This window comes from Chenopodium album, chromosome 1 (genome assembly GCF_948465745.1).
Source record: "Chenopodium album chromosome 1, dcCheAlbu1.1, whole genome shotgun sequence".
Lineage (NCBI taxonomy): Eukaryota > Viridiplantae > Streptophyta > Magnoliopsida > Caryophyllales > Amaranthaceae > Chenopodium > Chenopodium album.
The window spans coordinates 28,616,563-28,626,111 of record NC_137834.1 but is presented as its reverse complement, the minus strand read 5'-3'; positions in this window follow the sequence as shown (position 1 = coordinate 28,626,111).

The window sequence follows — 9,549 nt, the reverse complement described above, 5'->3', positions numbered from 1 at the left end:
TAGGGACAAGTAAAGTAGGGAGCCACAAACAAGTTTTTTAGGAACTTGTAAACTGTTCACTTATCATTAAAAGGCAACCACGATAAAGGGACAACGATAAGAAATAACGATTGACCTATGACGGTTATATCCCATTCATAATCCATGAGATTACTAGCTCCAGATGGTTCGGAACCACGAAAAGAGGATCGGGGATGATGGTACGAAGTGAGTCATGGAGTCACATTCGCCCGTATTAGCCTCTACTCGATTCTTATTGTGAAAAGTATTTCCTACGATCTCAAAGGCATGGAAACAAAGATTCAGTTTGATCCAAACTATAATTAAATGCTAAATTGGTTGAATGTTAATGCAACATATAATCTTAGAATATTGTGACCACTTCAATTAAACAAAAAGATTAAAAAGGAACCTAAACCGGTCGTCCAAATTATCTTATTAGGCGTTATATTTAATTACATATTCCCCTTTAAACATGAAATATGGTGATCAATAATAACCATAGAATAAACATTAATGTTGGAAGCAATTTAACCATAATAACATTACTCAAATCAAATAATAATAAACCTAATCATGATACTAGTAATAAAAAGAGTAATTAAGCGAATTAATTACTCACTTTTCGCGTTTCTTTAAATTGCTACATCATGAATAAATTGTTAGTAACTTCAATAAAAATATAAATAGAATTGAAACAATTAAATTAAATTAAAAGTAGAGTAGATTTGGTCCAAACCCTCAATGGGTTCTACCTTTCATGCCTTGTTTTAAGTATGGAACTTCGCGTGTTGTTTGGACTCCTTGGAGTGCTTAAGGGATGTATAATGAGAGAATAGGGAAGGCTAGTATTAGGCTAAAGCATAAGAGAGAAGGAGAGAATGATTTGGTGTATAAGAGAGAAAGAGAGAATTGTTTGGTGGCCCAAAATTTGAGAAATCAGGTTCGTATTTATAGAAAAAATAAGAGGGGTGAGGCACAGAACCCTAGGATTGAAGCGCCGCGAAGATAATAAACCCAAAAAATGCAGTGTCACGGCGCAAATTGCGGTATTTTTACCGTGGCGCAGTAATTTCCAGTTTTTACGCGTTTTTAAAACTAGGAAAAATTGCGAAAAATACTACAACCTTTGGCCCATTATTTTTTAATAATACAACCTTTGTATTATTTTATAATAATACAACCTTTGAGGGGTGTCAATTTTAAACAAGACATTACTGGTTGGTAACCTCTAAATATAGGTTACCGTGGCACGTGTCACTGTTTTATTGGTTTTGTTAATTTAATTAATTATTATCATTATTAAAGAAATGTAAAAAAAATTAAAAAAATCCAACCACCCAGCCACCTCCTCTCCGATCCCCTCCCCCACACGCAATACCCATGACATCGACGGTACGGCCGACGACCAACTCCTCCACCGTCGACTGACCCAATTTCTCCCTAAACCCGACCTCTCCTTTCCCCCTGTCGAATTCCCCTTCCCCTGTCGACCTCCCCTTTCCCAACCACCACCAAAACCACCCTAATTCACGCTGCCACCACACAACCCACTGAAACACCACTAAACTTTCTCCTTCCCTTTCCCAGACCCCGATAACGTCCCTCCGATCCCATTTCCTTGCCTAAAAATCACCCCCACTTCATTTCCCTTGCATCGAAAAAGCGTCCCCAGTGATCCCTACTTCGGCGTGTTGTTTGCGTCGCGGTGAGGCTCGCTTTTCAGGGGAAGGGAAGCTCGGTCGTAAAGGCTGGTCGGCTGCCACAGGGGGGTGGGTAGGGTTTGTTCGTCGGGGAAGGGCGGGTTGCCGTGGTGGACTGGTGATTGTCGGGGGTTAAGAAGGGGTTGCCTTTTTTTCTTTTTAAATCTAAAATTAATTATTTAAATTAAAAAATTTAATTTAATATTTAGACCAATTACTTGATGACACGTGTCATGGGTAACCGGTTTTAAAGGTTACAAGTTTTTGTCTTATTTAAAATTAACACCCAAAGGTTATTTTATTACAAAATAATCCAAAGGTTGTATTATTATAAAAAAAAAAGCCGGCCAAAGGTTGTATTATTTTCTGCAATTTTTCCTTAAAACTATGATAACTTTTGATCCGTACCTCGAAATAACGCATATAATATATCATTGGAAATATTATCAAGTATACTTTTCAAACCAATTTAAATCAGTTCAAAATATTTTGTATATTTTAAGATATATATGGCTGTTTAGTGCAAGAGTGTCGGTTTTGGGCCAAGTTTAGTATTATGCTCATATCTTCTTCGTTTTAAATTGGAAATGGGCTTATGATATACCGTTGGAAAGCTTATTTCAAGTCCTATCTAACCAATAATGTTAGGATCAAAATTATAGGGTCACAAAATCAGTTTAGCTCGATTTTGTAATGTGAACACGAAAAGAGGAAAATAAGTTATGGTTTGGGAAAATAGGCTAAGAATCAGGTTGGTTTATGAAATGAATTGGATGGAATATGGATTTAAGCACTCCAAAGATTATATACTTAGCCTAAATAATAATGGCGGTGAAAGGTTGTTCATCATCGGGTTTGATTTTGGGGAGACATTTTTAGGTGTCTACAGAAGCCCCCACTTTGACTGAGGTTGGATAAACGTTAAATTCGAAAACGATAGTCAAAGTAATTGATAGGGACGGAGAATGATTCAAGACATTCTGCGATCCTAAATCACTTTGTATACGCCAATACCTATAGAAAAGCATTAGTTCCACAAATAAAAAAGTGAAGGGTATAGAATGCGTATCTGATACCAGTACATGGAAACAAACACATTATTGGTAGTTTTCTACGCTTTGAGAAATCCACTGGATGATAATTTTCCACGCCTCGGGAAGACTGTTATGATAATTTTCCATGCCTCGGGAATGCTGTTAGATGATGTTTTTCCACGCCACGGGAATGTTGTTAGATGATATTTTCCACGCCTCGGGAATGCTGATATGAGATAGTTTCCATGCCTTGGGAATTCTTTTAGATGATAAAATCGCTGACTTCTACGCCTCGAGAAGTATGCAACGATCGACAATTTTCTATGCCTTGGGAAAAGTTAGTCTGATATGAGATAATTTCCTCGCCCTAGGAACTCTATCGTGAACCACTATGCTTTGAGTGATCCGCTAGAAGGTGATAAAATCGCTGACTTCTATCCCTCATGAAGTGTGCAACGATACACAATTTTCCACGCCTTGGGAAAATCTTGTTAAATTGAGATAGTTTCCTTGCCTAGGGAACCCTATCGTGAGCCACTCTGCCTCGTGTAGCACACAAGTGAAATTTCATACTACAGAATAACACTAAATGTCCATGCCTTGAGACACAATCGTTGACTTCTACACCTCGAGAAGTGTGCAATGCCCGACAATTTTCCACGCCTCAGGAAAAACTTGTTTGATAATGAGATATTACAAGTCTCTTTGTCTCGTGAATCGTCCTCGCCTCGGGAGATTGTCAATAGATGTTTGATAAATGTTTGATGGTGGTTTTATTATACAACGAACGCGGGCTGCAGATGATGATGGTTCGATTATCCCGAACGTGGGATGTAGATGTAATTTGTTTAGCTTTCCCCGAATAGAGTCTGTAATCGAGGCCTGTAGAATGAAATTTTCCAAGGGACTCGTATAGACTGTGATTAACTTGACAAACTAACTCGACTAATCATGACTTGACATGACATGACATGTGTATGACTTGTGGTTGTGTGTGTATATGTATAATTTGAGTGTGCGTAGACACAAACAACTGAAAATGCAAAAATTTATATCATTTTTTGTCATGAGTGGAGAGTACTGACTTTCTCCTAAAAAAGAAAGATGTGAAAAATGAAGTAAGAGTTTTCGAACTTCCCTCTTTGAGAAAAATTTTGAATTTTCCAAAAGAAAAATATGATAAAGGAAAGAAGTTTTAAATTTCCTTGTCGAGCAAATGTTGAAAAGTGAGGTAATTTGCATGGATATTCAGATATTTTGTTTGTCAAAGAGAATTGCTCGTCTTGAAAGTAATGTATGCCTGATGAATGTTCTTAGGCGAGGAGGCTAAGGACAATTACATCATGTGACACGATCAATGAATGCTCTTAGGTCATGAAGCTAAGCATAATAGTTTTTTTTTATTTATTTTTTTTTTTATCAATGTATGTTTCTTAGGTCAGGAAGCTAAGCATCGTATATAGTTTGAAAAACAATCTTGATGAACATTGCTTGGGTGTGGAAGCTAAGCACGTATATGTAGGGTTTTAGGTACTATAATGTGGAATTTCACGAATCATATTCGTTCGCACCTAAACAGGATCTACAAGCATAACACATAAATAATCACATAATACATACCTTTGACGCGTGATTTCCATAGACGATTAACTGTTAATTAGGGAGATAATGGAGCCCCAAGCGTTGCTCCTCTACTTAGTCCACGGGATAGGATTGAACCTCCACTATTGCTAGGTAGTTAGGCACGAACACTTCAAACCACCTTCTACGGAAGAGGGGAGGAGAAAACCGAGCCACAAACAACCATGACCACCACACGCACCACCTGCTTGTGCAGACGTGAGGGAAGAGGAGAGAGTATGTAAGTGAGGCTTCTGGGTTTGGTTGCTATCAAGTCTATTCTCAATTGAGTGTTAAAGTGTGTTGTATGTCAAACCCTAGGCAAGGCCTCTATTTATACATCATATGTATAATTAGAAGAGTCCAAACCAAGCCCACAATACTCTCCCTTTAATCCCACATGGTCGGTCACTCCATGATTGGTTGTCGTACACCTGTCAAAAATAAATTCTTAACAAAACCAACTAACAATGTAGTAGGGTAAGTAGGGTCGAATCCATAGGGAGATGGTATTCAATCTAACCTCTAAGAAATTGGAGAAACTAAACTATGTCACGAAATTGGGATAGGGAAGTAGTCTAAATTAAAATAGGAATAAAACAATTGATAAAAAGACCTAGGGTTGTGGTTCACCATGCTTATATTTCTAAATCTATCAAATATCAATAACAATTCAATCAATCAATTATCTAGAGCAATTGCTAACCCTACGGTCGGGTCTTAACGCTCTCAATTCAACATATGTAGTTCGGTCGCTAACATAATCAGAATTGCTAATTGTACGTAAGCCTCTAAAAGTAAGATATTTCGATTCAAACTCTTATTAACAAAAATTAATCAAACAATTGATCAGGTTGCAAAATTAACAATAAAACACTATCAATTAGAGAAATCAATAATCAAAATATTAAAATTATCAATCAAGATTCATAATATAAACATGGATTCCCAAACCCTAGAAATAAACTACTCAAACATGGAAGAAATAAACTAGATCTAAGTAATAACACATAATTAAAAATAAGAGATATAAATAAAATACCTCAATGAATTGAAATAATAAACCCAAGAATCATCCATGGAGATGCCATGAGAAACTAGGGTTCAAGAGAAAACTCAAAAGAACGTAAAATAACAAAAAGCATAAAAAGGCATAAGGGAAAAATGATATCCCTTGAGTATTTATATTATCCTAAAACTAATCTAAAAATAATTAAAGAAAAGAAGTAAGAAAATATAAATTACATAAGTTGTAATGTAATTGGATGATAGAATATGACGTGGCATGAATAAAATCGATAAATCATGGGACGAGTGAAGATGTGTAGCGACAAAGCCTCGTGGGCTGCCTTGGCTGCTCGGCAGAACCTGCGGCCGCAGGGTGGTGGCCGCGCCCTGGCAGTAGCAGCAGCGAGCATCGGTTGGGCGCGGGGTATGCTCGCAGGCTACACGCTTGGATTGAAACGGCCGTAACTTCTGTTATAGAAGGCTTATTGGAGCGTGTGACCTATCATTGGAAATCTCTTCAAGTCTAGTTTCCAATTCAACTTGAATCATTTAAATCCGATTTGTAGAACTCAAGTTATGATCAAAAGAGTGGACAAAGGTCAGTTTTGCCACTTTGTAAAATATCGTTTCTCTTCGTTTCTAACTCAAATTCAATTCCGAAAAGTGCACAACAACCCTTGTGGATTCTATATTCATTACTCACGCATATTAATCTCATACTAAGCTTCCACAAACACATATCCTTCATTGAGCGACCTCGATTCATCGACGTTTTTATCTTTTCATTGTCCGATTCTTCCAAAATCACTCCGAAAGCGTCCAAATAGCTATAGAAACTATCTGAAACATTAAGAAAACACAAACAAAGCGTAATAGAGCACAAAAAAAACAACTTATGCATTTATGACCTAAAAAGCGACTAAAAGACCTAAAAAGCAACTATAAACTTAACATAAACGTGCCTATAAATCATATATAAATGTGATTCATCACGCCATGAAGCCCAATATGGGCTTCTTTCTTTTGTTCAATCCAACACTCTTTTGTGTGACCTTATAGGATGAATTCTATTGGGCTTTGGACTATTTGACTAGCCCAAAGATCATTGATCACGTCTAGCAACAAATAATGACGACCCAAAAAGAACGAATTTAATATCTCCAAAATTTGATACATTATATATCTAGTAATTGCACTTGACGAAGACATAAATCCTTCAGTCTCCCACTTGTCTGAGACAAGTGCGCTATATTCAAATTCCTTTAGTCAATATGTGTCGATGTGATAATATGATTGCATCACTTGTCGAGATCATATTAATCTACAAATCATTTCTTGAAATCCGAGTTAGAATTACAAAACAAATGATTACTGAGTAATATATTTGAGCACGGCCACGCATTCTTTGAATACTCTCTCCGCAAGGGGCCATGACACATTCATAATTAAATAGGTAGACTCAATCCAATCTTGTGGCAACCAAAACTCCCACTCAACTTTTAAAGTACCAGGAAACACCCTTTATAATCTCCAGTTACGGGAAAACATTTGAATGTACCACAGTTAGGGGTGTTAAAAAATATTCGACCCGCTTGACCCGAACCGCTGACCCGCAAAATACCCGACGGGTATTTTTTGAAAATTTCCCATTTACGGGTCGGGTACTCGACTTAATTAAAATTTAGAATTGCAGGTCGGGTAATAGGCCTCCTTGTGAGTATAACGGGTACCCATTAAATACCCGAATAATTTATATACATTTTTTAATTTTAAATACATGATATTTTTTTCCTTCTTCTCTATATTTCTAGAAGAGTGTAACGACAATTAGGGCTTTATGCATTTGATAGCAAGCATCCAAGCAGCAAATGTACTCTTTCTCTCCTTCCCCCCCACTCTTAGATCTCTCTCTCTCCTCCCCACTTTAGATCTCTGTCTCATTCCTTCACAGTTCACACACACATACCGGCACACCGCGCGAGAGCTAGAAAACCTTCATCTAATTTAACAAGCAAATCGAACCACGAACAAGAGATCTTCGGTCAGATTGTCGGTGCTATGATGCATTGTTGATATATACTTGAATCAAGTAACTTGATAGTGATTCTGATTTCAGATTCCAATTTAAAGCTATTTTGTTTTGAAATTGTCCATGGTGCTTTGTTTTTCCTTTTTCATGTTTTGATATTTTGTATTGTACATAATTATGGTTGTAACTTGCAAGCTTGCAATTGTCTTTCCTTTCTCAATTTCTTCTAATTGTTTGGTTGAATCATAATTATCTTTGATTTTTTTTTAGGCATAATTATCTTTGATTTGTGTTATAGAAGTATGTTTTTTTTCCAGTCAAACACACACATAAAATTTTTCCACTAACATTTTCTTTTAATTTTTTCTTTTCGGATACCCTCTGACCCGAACTGGGAATTTGGGTACCCGTTAACCGGGTACCCGGATTTCACGGGTCGGGTAATGGGTTGAGCAATTGACTACCCGCAAAAGCGGGTACCCGCCTTTTCGGGTACCCGCCTCTTCGGGTACCCGAAAAGCCGGGTACCCGGTTGTGAACAGCCCTAACCACAGTTAAATCAATCATTGAATGGAATCAATGTTCCACTCATGTCAAAGGAATCCACTAATATATTCGGAAGCTCTATACGTGAACTTCAAAGTAGGTCCATAGTTTGATCATGCATCATTCATACATACCCATGTGATTGACCCAACATCATTGTGCCCCTATAGCCCGTGAAACTGCGCTATCCAATCAATCTTACATGCTAGTCCATTTATTGAAATCATTTATATCCACTTTAATGATTCCGAACTAGGAACTTAAATAATATATAAATTTTGTTCACATGTGGGGTTTCATTCACTAGGTCATCAACCTGATGAGCCCATAAGTCCATAATTATTTTGGACATTTTATTTAATATTAAAAAACCATAATTAAATAAGATTAAAACTTTGTTTCAATTGATAAACATAATTCTGCAAGTTAATGTATTACTTATGTGATATATTTTCTCAAAACAGAAAACATACACAATTTAAATTACATGACTTGCTTCAATACAAGAACCTTAGTATGACTCTTATACCTTGGTTATGGAAGGAGTTTAGTAAGTACAATTCATGAGACATTCTCATAAATATGAATTTTGCAACTTCTAAATTTTACAATAATCTTCATCTCCATACACTAAGAATTCTCCTTTATCCTTTCGCAAGGAACTTATGAATTTCCAATTTGTATTCCAACGTTACATTGGATTTCGATTGAAATCTATCATCACTTGTTTTTTAATTAAACATGTGAATCAAATAGACGAGTAAAGTCCATGACATGCATGATGCATCCTTTGCAAAGTGCATTAGGAGCATCACTTAAGACCTTAATTTCATCAATCTTGTTAAGTTATGTGCTATGTTATATGGGATTAAAACTCCTTTATATATAATGTTGAACCTCATAAGAATCTTATTGATATAAGCTTCTTAACTAAGCTCAAACTGTAACACCCCAATAATTCTCTCTTTAAACCTGTAAGTACCCTGAACAAAATCCAAGAGAATTACTAACGTGCTACCGCCACGTGTTCAAATGTTAAGGCTACATCTGAATTTAGCAGCAGAAAAACTATTTCAGTTATAAATAAATTTCAAAACCAACAAGCAAAACCAAATTAAGTCTTACAACTTGGAACCATTAAGGCCTTTATCCAACACCCAGTAAAAGCGGTAAATAAGTCAAACAGAGTTTAAATAAATTCAAAAGTAAGAAATAACATAAACTGCGAATGGTAACCAATACTCCACTCAAAATCCCTCCACCTTGATGCAAGTTCTGAATATATAAAACATGTGGTTAATTTGCTCTCCAATATTACAAGTGTAAAAATTGGATCGTCACAGGGTCATTTAAAGGCGAAGGCCATGACCAAAGAAAGACACACAAAAGCAAGCAATCAGCAGAACACTGAGTACATACAAGTTACGAAATAAAATAAGAAATCCCTGGCATGCTACTAATATTCAACCATCACATACAATTAAATTATAGACTCAAACACTTGACTCTACTGTCAACTTTACTACGACTTCACTAGTTAATAATAATTAAATCATTTCATTTTATTCATTGGATTAAGCAATAAACAAAGTTTCCATGCTCCATTTGG